Source organism: Protopterus annectens, chromosome 1.part0, assembly GCF_019279795.1.
Source record: "Protopterus annectens isolate FY-2018-M chromosome 1.part0, PAN1.0, whole genome shotgun sequence".
Classification (NCBI taxonomy): domain Eukaryota; kingdom Metazoa; phylum Chordata; order Ceratodontiformes; family Protopteridae; genus Protopterus; species Protopterus annectens.
In genome coordinates this window covers 544,494,197-544,514,828 of record NC_056725.1, presented here as the reverse complement: position 1 = coordinate 544,514,828, position 20,632 = coordinate 544,494,197, and the positions used below count along the sequence as shown (strand labels likewise).

The 20,632-nt window shown below is 44.1% G+C and overlaps 1 protein-coding gene across 1 annotated transcript in view; it reads right to left on the bottom strand.

The window, feature by feature from the left end:
* USP34 (ubiquitin specific peptidase 34) overlaps positions 1 to 20,632 on the bottom strand; it is a gene marked incomplete in the record, with an annotated part of 5,849,982 nt that overhangs the window by 1,485,508 nt on the left and 4,343,842 nt on the right.

The following is a 20,632-nucleotide window of genomic DNA, read 5'->3' as shown; positions in this document are numbered from 1 at the left end:
TCACCCTGCTGAGCTTGTCGGCTATCAAGTTGGATTTCCCTGGGATATGCGTTGCTACCAGAAAACCCTGGGAAGAGATTGCCCATTGCCATACTCTCAGAGCTTCTCGACAAAGGGGGTATATGATCTGGTTCCTCCTTGTTTATATACCTGACTACTGACATGTCGTCTCACTGGATTGCAATCGTGCCTAGTGGGAGAGAGTCCTGAAGTGCTTGCAACTCCAGAAGCACTGCTCTCATCTCTAGAACACTGATGTGCAACTGAGCCTTGTGTTCTTGCCATGTACCTTGGACTGTTCTTCCCAGATAATGCCCCCCCCCCCCCTATCTGGGAAGCGTCTGTGGTCACAGTAGCAACAGGTTGTTGTGGAACAAAGGGTTTTCCGAAGGTAACATGATCGGACTGAAGCCACCACAGAAGATAACTTTTGCATGAATCTGTTAACCTTATCGGATGGGACACAGAAAGTTGTTGTAAAGACCATTGTGCAAATAGAAACCACTGAAGGATTCTCATGTGCATCCTGGCTAGAGGGACTAGAGTTATGGTTGATGCCATGGTTCCAAGAAGTGTTAGAACTACTTTCGCTTTTACCTTGCTCTTGCAAAGTAGGTCGACTATTTGTTGTCAGAGGACAGAAACTCTGTCGGGTGGAAGGCAAGCCATCATGGAGACGGTGTCTAGATCTGCGTCTATGAATGTAATACGTTGATAAGGCAACAAGGCAGATTTTTGAAAATTCACAGTTATGCCTGAGCACAAATGTTCAGTGTAGTGTCCCTGGCCTGTAGAAGTAGATGCTTGGTGGTGGCAGTTAGGAACCAGTCATCCAGGTATGGAAACACTTGGAATCCCAGGCGTCTCAGGTGAGCCGTTACTATTGCCATGCATTTGATAAACACTCTGGGGGCTGTAGTGAGACCAAAGGGCAGAGCTCAAAACTGATAATGACTGGCTCCAAGCCGGAAGAGTAGATGACTCCTTGATGCTCTGTCCATCTTTATATGGTAGTAAGCATCTTGGAGGTCTATTAACCACATCCAATCGTCTTTTGCTAAAAAGGGAAAAATTGACTGCAATGTCACCATTCGGAACTTGGACTTCTTTACAGATTCGTTTAACTTGCTGAGATCCAAAATGGGTCTCCAGTCCCCTATTCTTTTTGGTACTAAAAAGAATCTTGAGTAAGTTCAGAATTCTATTTGTTCTGTGGGGACTTCTTGGAAGACTCTCTTGTTTAGCAACTCTTGAATTCCTATGGTTGCTTGTTCCCTCTGACTGGGTGGAACATCTGGGATTCTTTTGATCTGTGGAATGGGCCGGCAAAAAGGATTGGAGTAACCTCTGGATATTATACTTTGTACCCACTTGTCTTTTGTGATATCTTGCCAGGCTTCTGGATACAAAGTTAAATCACTCCCCGACTGCCTCCAGAGAACAGCAGGCGGGCCTCCTTTCAGGAGTGCTGATAGGGTCAGCTGCGAAAGGAATCACAGTCACCCTGGTTTTGCGGGGGCCCCCGGCCACATGGGCGTCATCTACCATTACTGCCCCTGGGGAGGGGTTCACCTCGTGCATCTTGAAAATCTCCCTGGGATCTCTTGAACCACATTTTTCCACTCTTCTGGCCTTTAGGATAAGGTCCTGAAGGAACAAAAAAAGTACTCCAATGGCAGACAGAATTTTTCCTTCCTGCTTGCATCTGGTGAGTGTGTCCTTGACTTTAGGTCCAAAGACTGAGGAACCATCAAAAGGGACAATGGTAAAGATAGACTTGAAAGGTTCCGCAAAATTACACAAACACATTCAAGAGTGTCGCCTATGGGAAACTCCTAAACCCGCAGCTCTACTCACTCCATCGGCTGCACAGGAAATCAGTCTCATGGAGGAGTTGAGTATGGAATTTAAGGTGGATAGCTAAGAGGTCACTTTCTCGGAGACCCCCGCAGCTAATGAACCTTGTAGAGTATCTCCTAACTCCTTCAGGAGATCTCTTGGAAGTCTTGTAAAATGTGTGAGGTACTTCAGCGATCTGAAGGTGAAAGTCGCTGACAAGAAAACATGCTTCCCATATCTGTCCATCATTCGAGAATCCTTATTCGGCAGATGGACAGATGAGGACGTCTCAGAAAGTTCCTTCTTGGTGGCTGCTGCCACCACCATAGCATCTACAGGTACACCTTTTAAAAGAAAATCCTTATCCAAAGGTGCTGACAGGAATTTATTTGGCCTCTGAGGGACTGGCTCCATAGTGTTTGGTGACTCCCATGTCTTTCGACTAACCAAATCTATAAGCTCATCGAAAGGTGGAGACACCCAGGAGGCTGAAGGTTGAGATCCGAAGGCCTTCAGGTACACTGACTCCTCATCAGAAGGGTTAATGGGTTTCCACCTGCCCCACTGTTTTAGGATCTCAAGGATATCTTCAGAGGATGACCGTGGGGACTCTTCTGCTTCCTCAAGCTCAGTCTCAGAAGTGATGGACTCATCAGGGAGAGTCTATATGCTTCCTCTTGCATGTCTTCTTCCGAGGGGGCTCCTCAGATGGGTAGTCTGGAGAGGTCTCGGAAGAGTGGGGCTTGCCCGATAGGGCTTCCTTAGGCCCTGAATCTCTGCTGTCCTGTGGATAGGACTGTGCTGTAGCAAACGCCGGTGCTTGAGGGGAAAGAATGCCAGTATCCTTGAGTAGAGCTGTAGGAGGGAACAGCACACTCCTCACCACTTCGAAGGCCGATCCCACCCCTGACCCAAGGATACCTCCGGTTCCGAGGAAACAGAGGAAATCCCCGGCCCCAAGGCCGATGTAGTAGCTGAGCTCACCTGTGCTGACGCACCAAGGGGTAGACTCGGAACTGAAGAAACTCGGGTCCGAAAGTCCCCCCCCCCCCCAGAGCCGACTGAAGAACTACGGCTCCTAGACACTCCGGATGGCACCGATAGTGTTGGAGCAGGCAACGGTTCTGAAGAGTCCCGAAGGGGTCTCGGAACCTAAGGATATACCGCAAAGGTATCTGGCATCCCTGCTCAGAAGATCCAGCTTGGCTCAGAGGAAGAATAGTGGATGTAGTCATCTTGGATGGCTCTGAGACCAGTGGGGTCAGAGCCAAAATCAATTTAGCTAGCGCCGGCGACTTCAAAAGCCTGTGCACCTCCCTGTCCAAGTCATCATCTGATAAGCTCCTAGAGGACCTGGGTGAGACTGTAGGGGATCGAGACCTTTTAAGAACAGGGGATCTTAAGGTCAGAGATACCGGCTCTAATTCAACAGAGTGGCACCGAGAAGTAGTCTCTATCAGTTCCAAAGTCTTTGGAACCAATTGACTTGACTTGTCTGTATCAACTGTCTCCCTCGGTTCCGAAGGCAGTGGAGCTGAGGAGATAAATTTTCCAGTCGGTTTAGGTATTTTTTTTGGAAGCTCGGAATGAGCCAAGGAAGAGGATGAAGAGGAAGGTCTCTTAGATTTGTCACTAGTAGTTGGAGGCTTAGATACTGAAGAAGTTTGTAAAGCTTCATCAAAAGCAGGCTTTATTAAACCTCTTAAAATCAGTTTGTTTTTTCTCTCATGTAGCACTCGAGAGGGGAAAGAGCAACAAAAATTGGAAGATTCCTGAAGGTGAAGCCCATCAGTTATAGACATTTTCTGGGAGCATTGTTGGCATTTCTTGAACCCAGAGGGTTTGGGTTCCTAATCTCTGGATTCTTCGGACATATTGTACAGCAAGAAATTTGAACTGCAATAAGAAGTATTGACACAAAATAACCTTAAGACAATCAAACAGCAAAGACCAGTACAGGGAAAAACACAGCATTACCCTCTAAGTTAAATGGGAGCTAGGCCCTCTAACTTAAACGGACCTAGCTGAGCTAACAGGAACACACAACAAACTCTCTAACTTAAATGGGTTTACTTTTAGCTCTTTAATTCAAACAAGCTAAAAAGGAAAACACACACAAACTACTACAAAGACTGACGGGGATAGGAAAGGCCCAGAGGAAAAAGCAACGGCCAACAAACACCACCACAACAGGCGATAAACAATCCACACTAAATACTTACAGGAAGGATAAACAGCCTAAGATAGGATCTATAGCAACTCTAATAATAAGATTTTGGCAAAAAAATAACTATCAATAGAAAACTTGAAAACACTTAGCCACGGGCAAAGAAAGGGCATCCGAACTAGTCAAGCGGCAAACGAGATCTGGGGATTACTCCAATGCATGTTGGGACAGGTATTCAGCCATGAGCCTAGTGAAAGACGTCGAGCTAGTGTATTTGGCCGAGTCGGAGCTGAGGATCGGCGCCGAACCCATCCAGTAAGAAAGAAGGCGAAAAGGGCAACATAACATCAGCAGTTTCCATGTCAAAATCTTTAATTCTGTTCTAATTACACTTTTATTTGGATAGAACTAAACACAAGAAAAAATGAGGTGGATCAAATAGTGACAATGTTAATTTCTTCATCAGAAAATAAATAAACCAAAGAGGAACTGTTTTTTTTTTTTTTTTTTGGGGGGGGGGGGGGTGCTCAACAGAAAGGTTCCTCTCAAAAGGCCTTACAGAAATTGAAAAAGATAAAAGTGTGCAATTCAGCTCCAATGAAAGTTAGATACTGCCAGCAAATGTATTGTGATAGAGGAAAACTCAAACACTTGAAAAAGAGTTGTAATAAACAGACCAAGAACACTGGAACAAAAAAGGAGTCCAAGTCCCCGAAAGTTACCCATACGGAAAACAATTACGTGTACTGTACTCAGAGAAAGGCTTCTGTGCAGAGAATGAGATTCAGACAAGCCTGGGTGGGTTAAAGCATGCTAACTGTCCAACAATGTTACAGTTGAAACCATGCACTTAAACAAAGGCAGGGAAGGACTTGGTGAATTTGCCAGATGGGTGTATTATCAGATATTTGAGCACTCTTAGGAAAAGGGGGTTCTTGAATAGAAGAGGCATGTGCCCCCCCCTCATGCCACCCAAGTAATGGGGCTACCTCTTACCCACCATTCTTATGTGAATGCCTGCCCTGCAGTAAAATGGAGGGACACAAGTGTCAAATGCCTCCACTGGAGAAGAGGTGGTCTAGCTGGTGGGAGTTCTGTTACTACAGTATGGAGAGAATGGTATGGAACACCTGATTCTGTTGAACAACTTAATATTCAGGTGGTTCACAGACGCAGATTTCTGACACTGCAGATGTTCCTCCCAGAAAATGCCTACTGTTTCCTCAGGGTCTGAACTGGAGTTAAAGTTTTTATCGCCCTCAGTAACTCTTTCTGCTGTTCTTGTTAGGTCTTGTCATCCCTCTCTTCAGTGTGCCCCCCCTGTACTATATAAGACTTGGAGCTGAATGATGAGGGATATGGTAAAAGCAAAAACTGAGGTGGAAATCTTCCCCTGCCCTCTAATTCCCAGACAGTAAGAGAATGGTCTGTACTTCCCTCCCATTTAGATTCCTCCAAGGGAAAGGTAATGGGAGCCGTCAAATCTCTGGTGTGTTATCTTATGAATGCCTCTCACAGCAATCATATGTTCTATTTTTTCTGACCTTGCAACAGCAGTACATGTATTAATCTTGTTCAGATCAATATAATACTCTGTACCTCATGATCCATAAAAGGATATGAACTGCATTAAGTACATACAAAATCAAACACCCACTATGCTGACAAGGATATCTCATACCAAGTCTTCATTTAAAATCCTTATACTCTGTACTGAGTCCATCAAAACCTGAATCTTGTCATCCTGAAAAAAGTTAGTGCTACTCCCTGAAGCCTGGCTTAACAGCCCCACTCATCCAGAGGTGGATTGTTGATGGATCCCAGGGTGTGTGGAAGCCTCTAGTAAGCATTCTTTTGCCTACTTTGTTCTGACCCTGGTGTTATCTATCTTCCTGGCTTTGACTATGCTATTCATAAGCACATTTTAGCAGGTCCCTGAAATGATATCTGCTTATGAAAAAAACATTTAAACACCAATCACAAATTCTAGCTGCACTTTACATATTACAGTTGCTTTGCATTGCTTTGTTTTAAACGGCACATGTGTTTAGGCTCAAGCATTCAAATTGCTACATGTAAGACAATGACCTATCCTGGGCCCTTGATATAAAAAAAAAAAAAAAAAAATTGTAATAAACATTCTGAGAAGGAAAATGCTTTCTTCTTGTTCTTTTTGTGATAAAATGTTCCCTTCTGTTGTTTTCAGATAGTCACTATAGTCTTTTTCTACACAAGAAGCCATTTTGCTTTCAAGACAGTGACTAAAGTCAAGGAAGAAAAAGGAAGACTGTACATAGCAAGTCCTGTTTTACCATTTCTTGGCCAAAGCCATACTCTAAACAGAGCTACAGCTAATAACTCCGAGGTTCTTTGCCATTTCCCAGTCTGGTGTCCCCCTCAACTTTAAGTTGAGGAGCAGAAGGAAAAATAATTCTTCTATTCAAGGAACACAATGGTTCTCAAACTCACATTCAGTATTCAAAAACAAAAACAAGCTTTCTCTGCTTTTTAAAGCAAGTTGCTTCTTCAGTTTATAACACACATGAAGCACTAAAGTCATTAAGTCCTGACCACAAATGCAATACCTACTGCAGTAAAAAAGCAATCATCATAATTGTCCCAAACACTTCACATTCCAGGTGTCAGTCCCTTTCACTCCACCCTAGCCTAGCTAGTCCTCTTCCTAAATGAGGAAAAAGTATTTTCTGGAAGCTGGAAAACAGTTGAAAGCATTCTTTCTATCAAAACACTGGTGGAAAGAACACACTACACTTTTATGGGTGTATTTTCTTTGAAAGCAGAAGTATGTTCACTACATCTGTCTTACAATTCTCACTAGGTTGACTAAACATTTTTGTTTTAGTTATAAATAGGTGGGTTGGTCTACAAGGGCGAACTTTCTGACAATCTTCCTAAAGGATGAAAGAATGACTTGTTAAAAAAATTGAGAACATAGTTTTAGTCACATTATTCATTAACCTTAACGTTACCATTAATCCTACCCAACCACCACAATTCTCTAATACTGAAATACTTGCCTTAAAGATTCACTTGAACAAAGACAAAAGTATTAACCTAATTGTTTTATATATCCCCCCTGGGAACAATGTCTATACATTGGAGAATATACTAAACTGGCTAATGAATAACTACCCACAAGAAACTATAATTATGAGTGATGTTAACATTGATTGGTACCTATGCTCTAATGATAATAACCCCACTAACATCAACCTTCATGGTTACTCACAAACTATTACTACATCCACCAGAATGGGAAATGCTAATCAAAAAGAAAGCATTCTTGACTGGATCCTTATAAACAGTCACCCTCACACATATACGTCCGGAACTCTGCCTAATGAAATTAGTGACCACCTTATCACATATATTACTAAAAATAAACCAGACAATTCCACTGTTCCAGTCTTTAGATCTATAAGAAACAAAAAAAACTTTGACCTCATAAAATTTAAAAATGAGCTGCAATCCTGTAACTGGACACCACTCAAATATCTTCCCCTAGATGAAGCAGTAGAACATTTCAATACCACCTTCCTATCCATACTAGATACCCATGCCCCAAAAGACGATCAAAACTAAAACAAAGATTGCCCCTTGGCTCTCAACTGAATCTAAACTTAAAATAAAACTCAGAAATAAAGCTTGGAATACCTGGCGAACAACCAAAACAATCCCAGACCGTATGAAATTCCAACAACTAAGAAATGCAACGAAAAAAGCCATAGTAGCTGACAAAAAAAACTTTTATTGTTTGTTACAGAATAAGCACCAAAATAACCCTCAGAAATTCTGGGCAGGCTTGAATAACCTTCTCCACCCAGGTAAATCATCCACTCCAACTTCTGAAACAGCAATGGATAAAGACCCCATTGAAATAGCCAATACCTTCAATATGTTCTTTACAAACATTATCAAAACCTTAGCCAACCAACTATCCTCTTGTAGCCAACCGATCATGGAAACACTACCACAACCTTTAAAGACCTTCCTCCTAAAAGTGTCCCTACATCTTCAATAAGAGCCCTTTACAGAAACTTAAGCCATCTACCCCTCTGCAGACCTACTCCCAGCAGAATACCTTCAAAAGCTGCAGATGTTATTGCCTATCCAGTTTCTATCCTCATTAATCGAACTTTCTCGGAGTCAATAGTACCAACTTTATGGAAAATATCCCATGTAATACCACTCCATAAAGGAGGGACATCCACTGAACTATCTAACTATAGGCCCATAGCGTTAATGTCCCCATTAGCCAAAATTATGGAAAGATGTATGCACAAACAGCTACTCCACTATCTTATCCATAACAACCTACTAGCCAACTCCCAGCATGGTTTCAGACCCAAACACAGTACCACAACTGCCCTTCTCTCCTTCACTGACACAATAAACCATAACCGTAATGACAAGAAAGTGTCCTCTGCCTTATTTCTAGACCTATCAAAAGCATTTGATATGGTCAACCATCAACTACTCATGGAAACCTTAACAAACCTCTACCTGGATAACTTGACACTAGACTGGTTTAAAGCCTACCTCTCAGACAGGAAACAAGCAGTATTGTGGCAGAATACTCTCTCCACTTTACTACCAAATACCATTGGGGTCCCTCAAGGGTCCATTTTGGGGCCACTTCTTTTCTCGGTCTTCATTAATGACCTCCATACAGTCATTCCGAGGCCACCTGTATTCAATATGCGGACGACTCAACACTGGTTTGTTCAGATACATCTCTAGACAGACTACTAACTAAAACCCAAAATTGCTTCACCAAAATCGAAAACTGGCTATTAGGACGACAGTTAATCCTAAATCCTAAAAAAACTAAATTATTGATCTTTCAACCAACTCACAAAATCACCTTATTGATGTCTCCATAACATCCAAAAATGGTACTATCATTTCCCCAGACCCCCACACAAAATTGCTAGGAGTTACTATTGATAATAAACTGAAATTGACACACATATCAACCTGTCCATCAAAACAGTAAACAAAAAATTAGGATCGCTCTATAGAATTAAAACTTCCTAACACCAAGTACTAAAATCACCATTGCCCGAACACATTTGCTCTCCACCCTTCTTTATTCATCTGCAATATTCACCAATCTTAACAAAACCATACTTGATAAACTATCCAGCTCATATAATCATATAGCTAGATTTGCAGCAGGAACTCCATACAGGACCCATCACTGCACCAACCTCAAAAACCTAACATGGATTGAACTCCCCAACCTTGTTAGAATTACCCAACTCACTGAGGTATATAAAATTCTCAAAAACCCCGACAATTGTCCTTCACTTCAGAACCTAGTCCTTCTATACTCTAATCTTAACAGTCTACGTTCTGCAAACAGACCACTCATAAAGATGGTCAAAGCTTATAATACTGGAGGAGATGCACTCTTTCCAAACGCTGTTGGAAAAGTCTGGAACTCTCTTCCCACCAGTATTCTTTCCTCTACCTCCCTACCCCATTTCAAGAAACAACTGTTTCACCACTATCAGAAGCACTGGCTTTGCAAATGCTCATCCCCTGACTGACATTTCTTAGTCTCTATTGTCTACTTGAATTGCTCATGGTCTTCATTTTTTTATTTCCTTATATGCATTGTTAACAAATGAATTTTTGCAACCTGATTGTTTGTTTGACTTTTGACTGTTTCTCTCTCTGTAATATTATAATTTTGGAAATGTCTGTATTTTTGTATAATGATGGAGCTTTTCTCCCCGGGCCTCCGCTGAAAAAGGACATTGTATCCAGTCGGATTTTTTTCCCTGTTAACAAATGTAAAATAAAATAAATAAATAAATAAATAAAATCTCTTCAAACTAAAAAAGAAATAGGTAGACAAATGTTGAAAATATGAATGAATAACTGTAGATGTCCTTCTCTTCCGTGTTGCAGTATTCCAAACCCTTGGGTTTTCCTGTCTTGCTACCCGAAAGTCCAGCCAGCATACAAAAGCTTCTAGTCACTGCAGGGTAAGTGGGGTGACTGACATTGGTTAAGGGAACGTGGGCCATAAAAGTGACATCTGCACGTACCAGAACTCAGAACTGAGTGCCCCACTTGGACCCTAGTCCCAGGAAAACTGTACAAGTCCAGTGCCATCCAAGAAGGGACAGTTTATTGAAATAAGGAGAAAGGAGGGAGGAATGGAAGAAATACTGCAACATGGAAGAGAAGGACATCTATGGTTATGGTAAGATGTTAAACAACTATTCTATGTCCTTCTGTTCTCATGTTGGAGTTTTCCAAACCCTTGGGTGAGTGCCAAAGCTCAAACGGAAAAGAGGGTGGAGGCTGGATTTGAAAATGTGATCCAATCTATCAGGTTTGCTAAAGGTGTGGACAGAGGTCCACGTAAGCTGCCTCTAAAATCGAGGCAGTGTCTAGCCCTTTAAAAAAAAGGCCCCAGATGAAGTCATAGCCCTAGTGGAGTGTGCTTTAATCTTGTACCTAAGGCTTTTCCATGGTATGTATAACAGAAAGAAATTGCCCTGGAAATCCAGGAAAAATGGTCTGCGTTGTCACTGCTTTCCCCACAGCCCTGGGATGAAAGGAGACAAACAATTGGTCTGACTTCCTGATAGACATGGTCTTGTCAAGGTAAAACCTAAGCTGTCTGTGCACGTCAAGGGAGTGTATGACTTGCTCAATGTCATTCTGAAGATGAAGAAAGAAGGTGGGAAGGTGAATAGCTAGGTTTAAGGATAACTCATTGACCACTTTGGGCATGAAGGAAGGGATGGTCCTAAGAGTTACCCTGTCCTCCTGGAAGAGGAGGAAAGGGTGAATAACCATGAGGGCCTGTAGCTCTGACACTCTCCTGGCTGATGTCAAGGCTACCAGGAGTACTGTTTTCCAAACCCATTGTTTTAGAGAGGCCTTAGAACGTGGTTCAAAAGGGGCCACCATGAACTTCTCTAAACCATAATTTAGGTCCCATAGGGGTGGGACTGTTTTCCTGGGAGATGTAGCAATCCCTTTAGGAATAACTTTGCAGGCAACCGAGATGCCAAAGGGAGGTCCAGAGGCAGACAAGCTGAAATTGCAGCAAGGTGGGTTTTAACAGGGGAGTACGCCAACCCTGTCTACAAGAGTTCACACAGGTATGACAATACCAAGGAAACATCGCCCTGAAAAGGGTTCAACTTTCTTTGGAGACACCATATGGAGAATCTTTTTTCCATTTAGACAAAAAAGATCTCCTAGTGTTAGGTTTCCTGGCCTCCTGCAAGACTGTCAGCACATCCTCATTGTAAAGGTGTTTGGTAAATGATCAGAATTCCATCACCCAAAGAGTGAGGTTCAGGGATTGTAGGTGGGGATGGATTACTGATCCCCTGTCCTGTGTGAGAAGGTTTACTCTGTGAGGTAACTTGTGGTGATTGCCCCTGGCTAAATGCAGGAGGAGGGGGGAACCAATGCTATCCTGGCCAAAAGGGAGTCACCAAAAAGACTTTTGGTTTGTCCTGCTGGATTTTCAGTAGGACTTTCTGAAGAAGTGGGAATGCATACAGAAACACCGCCTTACAAGAGATTGAGAAGGCATCCTTTGCCCTTGCCAGAGGACTGGGTAGCCTGGTGCAAAATGATGGAGGTTGTCTGTTCAGAGGAGAAGCAAAAAGCTCTGAGGTGTACCCTATTTGTGGACTATGCCCAAGAACACATCCCTGTGGAGCATTGATTCGTGGGACTGCGACATGGACCTGCTCAAGGTGTCTGCCTGGGTGCTCTGCTCAGAAGGGATACACACTGCCTGCAGAGTGACTCCCTGTTGTGTGGCAAGCTCCCAGACTTGGAGAGCTAGTCTGCATAGCAAATAGGATTTTGGCCCCCTCTGCATGTTCACATACCACAGAACTGTAGTGTTGTCTGTGAAGAATTTTAGGGTGCCTTGCTTCAGTGTATGTTGGAAAGCTTTCAAGGCCAGAAGAATAGCTGTCTTCTCTCTGATATTGACATGTTCCTGTTTGATGGAGCTTGACCAAGTGCCCTGGACTCTTAGGGAATCCATGGCTACTCCCCATCCCAGATCTGAGGCATCCATGTATATCTCTTGTACTGGTGAAGAAGCCTGTAAAAGGAGTCCTAGGTTGGAGGTCACCTGATTCAACCACCAGAGAATCTCTTTCCTGAGACAATGTTAGAAGGGGATTATGCACTCTAGGGGGGTGACAGTGCTGTGTCCATATGGATTTTAGGTACCACTGTAACTTTCTCATGTGGAGCCTTGCCAATGGCAACATGGGAATAGTCAATTCCATATGACCTAGAATGATGTAATGGCATTGGCTGCATGTTTTACACCCCTGACGACCTGACGTCATGGAAGAAAGGACAGCAACTGACGCAGGACCCAAGACTTTGTTAATCAGGCCGACTGAGGGCAACCTGCCAGCAGATCCAAATGTAATGACTGCAACAGTGAAACACGAACATTCTGAGGTACTGCCTGGCAGTCAAGACTGTGACTTGAAGGACAGAGAAAGTCCAGTTGTGTACACTTACAATAAATGTAGATGTTCGAGTGTATTCACTGATGCAGTCATCTCATTTGGATTATCTGCTTACAGGTGGCCCTCAGTCAGCCTGATTATCAAAGTCTTGGGTCCTGCGTCGGCTGCTGTCTCATCTTCCATGATGTCAGGTAGTCAGGGGTATAAAGCATGCAGCCTAAGCCATTTTATCAGTTTTTCTTGCCCCAGATGTCAGGTGCCCCCATAATGGGAAGAAATTATATACAAGGTTACACCACCAACAATAAGCAAATACACCAGAAAGCTTTAAGCATAGTAAACAAGAAAGAGGTATAGTCAACAGACATCCGGGGGCTGGAGGGAGGGTAACCAGTACTGCAACAGTGAATACATTCGAACATCTAAATTTATCGTAAGTGTACACAACTGTACTATGTTCTTCGTGTTTCACTGTCGCAGTCATCACATTTGGGTAGATTCCAAAGGATGGGAGGAAGCAATTATATAGCATTAGGACGAGCTATAACACCCAGGAAGATTGCAGTGGCAAAGCCAGCTCTGGATTTAGAAAAAAATGGCAAGTGGTAATGCTTGGTGAAGGTATGTACAGAACTCCAGGTAGCAGCTTCTAGGATGTCTCTGGTAGGAACACCTCTCATAAAGGCTGTAGAGGTAGATGTAGCCCTGGTTGAATGTGGTCTTATCCCCTGTGGGGTAGATTTTCCATGGTGCTTATAGCAGAAATGAATGTAATGGCCTATCCACTTAGAAATGGTTTGCTTAGAAATGGTCTTCCCCTCTGCCCCTACAGCAAATGCAACCAGCAGCTGTTCAAATTTCCTGAGAGGTTTAGTCCTGTCCAAGTAAAATCTAAGTTGTCGGTGGTGCACGTCCAAGAAGTGCAGTATTCGTTCCCCTTTGTTCTGTGGATTAGAAAAGAAGGCTGGCAAATGAATGGACTGATTAAGGGCCACACTGGATACCACCTTAGGCATAACGGAAGGATTGGTCCTGAGGGACACCCTGTCCACATGAAAGATGATGAAAGGCTCCACTGCCATGAGAGCCTGCAATTCAGACACTCTTCTTGCTGAAGTGATGGCTAGAAGGAAGGCTGTTTTCCAAGAAAGGAATTTCAACTCTGCATTTGCAGCTGGCTCAAAGGAAGGGAGAGTGAGCTTTTCCAATACAAAGTTAAAGGTCCCAGGCTGGACTAGGGGCTCTCCTGGGTGGTCTTAGGTTTTTGGCCCCTCTGAGGAATTGCTTCAGCATTGGATGAGAGAAGAGGGGTGGCTCTGTATTATAATGTGCTGAAATGGCCGAGGCATGAATTTTGATGGAAGAAAAGGAAAGGCCCTTGTGAAGCATCTCAGTTAAGTATTGAAGAATATGAGGTAATTTGGGCACTGTTGTGCGCATTCCTTGAGTTTGGCTCCAGGAACAGAATCTTTTCCATTTTTCAGCATAGGATTTTCTAGTACTAGGCCTCCTTGCCTCCACAGTGACATCCATCACTTGCTTACTGAGGGATGGTAATGGAGAGATCAGGTAATTAGCCAGGCTGCAAGATTCAGAGTTTGAAGCTGTGGGTGTAGAATCTGGCCCTTGTGCTGGGACGGCAGGGCAGGGGTCTGAGGCAGGTTCCATGGTTCCAGCAGTGACACACTGCGGAAAAGGGGGTACCAGTGTTGGCGTGGCCAGTCTGGTGCAATTAGTATGGTCCTTGGTTTGTCCTGTTTGATCTTTAGTAGCACTTTGAAGAGGAGAGGCAGAGGAGGAAAGGCATAAACTGATGGGGTTTTTCCTGGTGAAGGACAGGACATCCACTTTCCAAGCTTGTCTATGAGGAGTCCTTGTGCAGAATTTGTCCAATTGGTAGTTCTGAGGGGAGGCAAACAGGTCTATCTCTGGGCTCCCCCCATTTGTTTCTCAACATGTTGAATATCTTTGGTTCCAGTTTCCACTCGTGTGGGTCCATGAGATTTCTGTTTAGGTCTGCCAGTGTATTTAGCTTGCCTGGCAGGAACTGAGCTTGTAGTTGCACTTGGTAGCTCAAGGCTGTATTCCCCAGAGCCATGGCTAGTCTGCAGAGAGGGTATGAGTGGGTTCTCCCCTGCTTCTTTATGTACCACATAACCGTGGTGTTGTCCATCTTTACCAATTATTGTCCTGGAAGAATGTGGTCCTTGAAGGCTGTCAGAGCATTCTGTACAGCTAACATTTCTTTTTGACTGATATGCAGGTGCATTTGACTCGGGTTCCATTTGCCCTGAATGCACCACCCTGCCAAGTGAGCCCACCCATGCATAGTCTGATGCGTCTGTTGTTAGGGTTTGGGCAGCAGGGGGTAGAGTGAATAGCAGTCCCTTGTTTAGGTGACTAGCCTCTGCCCACCAAATGAACTCTATATTTAGACAAGGTATGATAGGAATCATTGAGTCTAGGTGCTGAGAATGTTGCCACCATAGGCTTTTTAGATACCATTGTAGTTTCCTCATATGCAGTCTTGTATATGGAATCAGTAGAATGCAAGAGGCCATGAACCCCAGGGCTTGCAGTATTTTCCTTGCAGATAGCTGGGTCTTTGTGGCCAGTAGTTTGAAGTAGGCTGTAAAATGAACTTGTTTCTCTGGCGTGAGGTAGGCCATCTGGGAAGTTGTATTCAAGCTTGTTCCCAGGAATACAATTTTTTTGGAAGGGTACTAGATATGATTTCTCTTTGTTTATAAAGTAAACCAGAGAAGTTAGCAATTTCTTTACAAATGCCAGATGATTTAATAGTATATGTCCTGGCTTTCTGCCTGAATTAGACAATCGTCCAGATATGGGTATATTTGAATATTTATTTGCCTGCAAAATGCAATGACTGGAGCTAGGCACTTTGTGAACACCCTGGGCACAGTAGATAAGCCAAAGGGCAGTGCAGAGAACTGATAGTACATGTAGCCTGTTCTGAAGCGTAGGTATCTTCTGCAAGATTCCCTTATTGGGATGTGCAGGTAGACTTCCTTTAAATCCAGTGTTGCCAACCAGGCATTTTTTCCCAGCATAGGAAGCAGCTGATGTAGAGTTAGCATTTTGAATTTTGGGATTTCCAAAGAAGTGTTTAGGATAGACAGCTCCAGGATAAGACGCCAAGAATCGTCTTTTCTGGGTATCAGAAAAAGTCTTGAGTAGAAACCTTGCCCCCATTCTTCTCCTGGGACAGGATGAATAGCCCTGGTGCTTTGAAGAGAGAGAACTTGCTTTTGAGCCTCTGCCCACTGGTTTGTGGGTAGGGCTGGCCAACCATTTGGGGTTGGTAAGGAGTGGAAGTGGAATCTGTATCCTTAAGAAACTATATTTAAAGCCCATTTGTCTTGGGTAATGAGTTCCCAGTTTTTTACATGCAGGGCGATCTTTCTCCCTAAAGGAACAGTCAGTTGAGCAGGGCTTGGAAGGTTTAAAGTTAAGTCATTGTGACAATTTACCATAGGGGGATGTCTTACTATTTCCAGCTTTGGAAGTGGGAGCCCCCCACTACTTAGGCCTGTGAGTACCTCGGGACTGAAGCCTGTGTGTTCTTCTGGTTCTGGGTTTGGACTGAGAAGGCCTGGAAGAGGCAGGAAAGGATCAATTCCTAGAAGGCCAACGCCTACTAAATCTGGGAGGCTGTACTTGCAGGAAATCTTTAACAGTTTGCATAGATTTAGCTTTTTCCTCCATCTTTTTAAGTACTACTTCTGCTTTGTTGCTAAACAGGTGGTCTTGGTTTAAGGGGGCATCCAGTAATTTAGCTTTAACTTGATCTGGCAAAGATTGCTCCTTAAGCCAAGCATGCCTTCTAAGTACAGACCCAGTGACAGAAGCCCTGCAAGATGACTCTAATGAATCAAAACCAGACTGCAAAGTATGTTTTCCAACCTGCTCAGCAGAATGCATTAAATCCTGTAATTCTTTATTTTTCAGCACAGTCAGGAATCAACATCATTTTCTGTTTAAGCAATCCAATAACATGCTACTGATACTTTAACATATGAAACTGGCAGTTTAAGGCCCAAATGGCCAAAGTTGCAGAAGTGTATACCTTCTTACTCCATCTATCCAGGGCCCTGGAATCTCTATCAGAGGGGGTAGGGTTTTTGGCAGTAGTAGCCTTAATACCTTTGAGTCCCTGTGAAATGGTCTCAGGATCAGCAGTAGGGTTCTTAAAGAGGAACTTGTGAGAGTCAGGTACCCTGTAATACTCATCAGGTTTTCTGGGAGCTGGAGGTAAAGTGTCAGGGGCCAGGCTAGATTCCGAGAAGGCACCATCTACAATGCCCAGTACAGGAGGGATAGCTGAAGGCCTGTGTTGAGGTAGGAGCAAGAATTCCCTAAGCCTCTTTTTGGAGTCAGAGTAATCCTGGCTTTCCCAGCGGAAATGCTCCCTAAGAGTATGCAAGGTTTCACCAAAAGAGAAATCCTCTTGAGGGGAAGCAGAGGGAATGGAGTCCTCTGCATCAGAATCATCATAGGTAGATAAGGGCAACTCCTGGTCATCAGAGAAAACAGAAATTTCAAAATCCTGATCAGAAGAATTAGAAGGAAAATCAGTCCTAGGTCTCTCAGAGGGAGAAGGGTGGCTTCCCCTGATTAGAGTAACAAAGTCTTCAGCCATTTGTATCATTTGTTTTTTAGGCATAGGAGCCTGACCATGCGGTCTGGGCGTCGGTTTTCTAGGCATGGATCGAGTTTTAGGCCTCGAAGAAGAAGATGGCATCGGTTTAATATGCAAGTCAGTAGGCCTGAATACACCCTCAGAAGCCGGTGCCTGCACAGCGGCTCCGGACCCATCCAAGGTAGAGACATCCGTAGGTTCCACAGTTGAAGAAGCATCTTGCAGCATACTGGACTCCGAATGGGTTGCAGTAGAGGCCTGTGAATCTGAAGTAGCGGGTATCAGGGGCTGCGAGAGCGCCTCACTGAGTACCGGCGAACTGGCGACTAGCTTAGGAGAAGCGTCGTCGGCAGCTTTGGACCTATGCGGTCTGTCTCTGTCTTTATCTTTGCGTTTTTTCGGAATGTCAGTAGTCAGGTAGCTTACCGAAGACATTTCTGGATAATTGAACTGAGTACCAATATACTTAGATGAGAAAATGAACCGACAACGAATAGTTCGAGGATTGAATAAGGCACAAAAACGACCGAGGTACGTCGTGGTCTGGGCCAAGGCAAGGAATGCAGTACGAATTAAAATCTTTATGAGGTATCTGCTTTCCACAAGAAATACAATTGTTAACTTTTATTGACATTGGTTTAGAGCAAAAAAAAGGATCCTCAATGGGGTACTTAGCTTAGTGAAGACTTCAGATCTGAAACTAGAAAACGAAAATTTCAGGAGTCGGCTGACCAGCACTTGCGAAATGCTTCTGCTTCGGGCACCGCACGGCAAGAAAGAATGATAACATGGCATTGGCTGCACGCTTTATACCCCTGACTACCTGAAGTCATGGAAGATGAAACAGCAAACGACTCAGGACCCAAGACTCTGATAATCAGGCCGACTGAGGGCTACTTGCAAGCAGATAACCCAAATGTGATGACTGCAACAGTGAAACACGAAGAACATCAGGTACTGCCTTAAGTTTTCCACCTTTTGAGGTGGCAGAAAGGCCCTCATGCCATTTATCCTTATTCTGCATTCTAGGAATATTTGGTCCTTGGAGGAGTTTAGGTTGGACTTGGGGGTAGTTTATCTTGAAACCCAGCGCTTGTAGGATTGATATTACTGTTTGTAGATGTCTGGATCAGATCATCGTCGAAGTAAGGGAATATCTGAATACCTTGAGTCCTGCAGAAGGCAATCACTGGCGCCAAGCACTTGGTGAAGACCCTTGATGCTCTAGAATGTCTAAAGGGCAAGGCACAGAACTGAAAATGTGAGGAGCCCACAGAGAAGCGTAGGAATCTCCTGTAATTGGGCCTTATGGGGATGTGCAGGTTGGCATCCTTGATGTCCAAAGTGGCTAGGAATCCCGGAGGTAAAATCAAGGAGAAAAGGGTCTGCAGAGCGAGCATTTGTAAAATGGGTATTTTCAGGAAAAGTTTGAGGTAGAAAAGATCCAGGATTGGTCTCCAGGGACCATCCTTTCTTGGGACTAAGAAAAGTCTTGAATAGAAATCCTTTCCCTTTTCTGTCATCTGGACAGACTGAATTATTCCTTGTGCAAAAAGGCTATCTATAACTACCTGAAAAAAGGGGAGCTGCTCTTTGGGTGGCTGAGGAATACCCCTCAAGGAAGGTATTGTAATCCAGGTCATAAAATAACTCTTATCTATGATGGATAGGACCCACCTGTCTGAGGTAATGGCTTTCCAAAAAGGGAGACAGTAAGAGAAGTCTTGGGGAAAAGGGGGTGGAATGGAGAGGCTTGTTCAGTAATGTCAGACAGTCACAGACTACCTGCCCTGTCCTGAAACTGAGGCTTCTGGGCCGGAGGCTGTGCAGGCCTGGAAGGACTTCGTTGTCTCCTGGTACTCTTTCTGCCTCTGGAAGGAGGAGAAGGACCTAAATGTTTCCTAATAAATTGTGTTTTTGAGGGGTAATTCCTGTGGAATTTGGGGATAGGGGAAAAAAACAGGTGCTTCAAGTCTTGTAACTCCTTCCCCTTCTTTTGTAGAGTTTTGAATAACTCAGCCTCCTTTGTGCCAAAGAGGGCAGAGTTATCCAGAGGCACATCCAACAGTTTTGCCCTAACATTGTCACGTAAGGGCTGTAACCGTAGCCAGGAATATCTTCTCAGGACTGAGGAAGACTTAGCAGATCTGTCAGAGGCTTCAGCTGCATCACAGCTGCACCTAATGGAAGGCCTAATGACATGAAAAGACAAGGATAGAAGACTAGAAATCTGTGTCTTGGCAGAAGAGTCTGGGATCTTAGACAAAAGCTTAGTGGTTTGTCCTAAAAGGGCTAGGGCATATTTAGACATATGACTTTCATAGTTTATTGCCTTGAATGCCAGGGTAGCTGCGGTATAAACCTTTTTACCAAGGGACTCCATGGCTTTGCTGTCTTTATCTGTAAGGAGAACTGAGGTGGATGGAAGCAGTTTTGAAGGCTTATCAGCTGAAACTGATACAATGTCAGGGTCTGCTACAGGGCATTTGATAAGAAATTTGGCCCCCTCAGAGACCTTGTAAAATCTTTAGGCCTCCCGAGGGACAAGTGACTGTGAAACAGGATTCACAGAGGCTGCATTAAAAGCATCCAAAAAAGCTGGCAAGACTGGACGTATAGCAGAGGGAGCAGGAGTGCCCATATGTAAAAGTTCATAGTATCTTTTCTGAACTTCTGTCATCTCAGTGGAATCCCACTTGAAGAATTCCCTCATTCTAGAAATTGTCTCCCTAAGGGTGATATCCTCACCTGGAGGATCTGTCTCAGCAGAATCTTCCTCTGGGGAGACATAACCAAGAGGAAATGGTAACTGGGATACATATGACAAGGAACCCTCTGAAGAAGAGTCAGAGGAGTCCTCAGGTACAGGTTGAGAAATGTCTGGAGCCTGAGGCCTAGGGCTAATTACCGGGAGAGCCACTAGTGAGGATGAAGGAGTAGCAGGCCTAGACCTGCCAGTCTGGCTGGCTCTGTATAAGGGAAGAAACAGGCTTTGTTTTCTGTTTTCTTTTCAAGGAAGGCCTACAGGGCATAGGGGCCAAGGTAGGCCTAGGCTTCGCTAGCATATTCAGAACTGGAAGGACTCATCTGGGTGGCTGGTACAAGCAGAGGTTCCCCCTCAGCATTGGTAACCAATGTCTGCAATACCTCCAAGGACGTGCCTTCCGTTCTGGGTTCAGGTTCCCCCTCAGCGTTGGTAACTAATGTCTGCAATACCTCCAAGGACGTGCCTTCTGCTCTGGGTTCTGTGGGGTCCACAATGGTACCCACTGCACTCACAACAGCATCGACTGAACATTCCTCCATGCTAACATCAGCCAGATGAGGGACGTTGACTGGAGGAAGTGCAGCAATGGATTCAGGGCTATCAACTTTGGCCTTTTTCTTGGGTAGCTCAACAGGTTGACCAGACGGCCCCTCCATAGCTAAAGCTAAGCGCTTAACATGCTGACTATCTAAATAAATATTCAA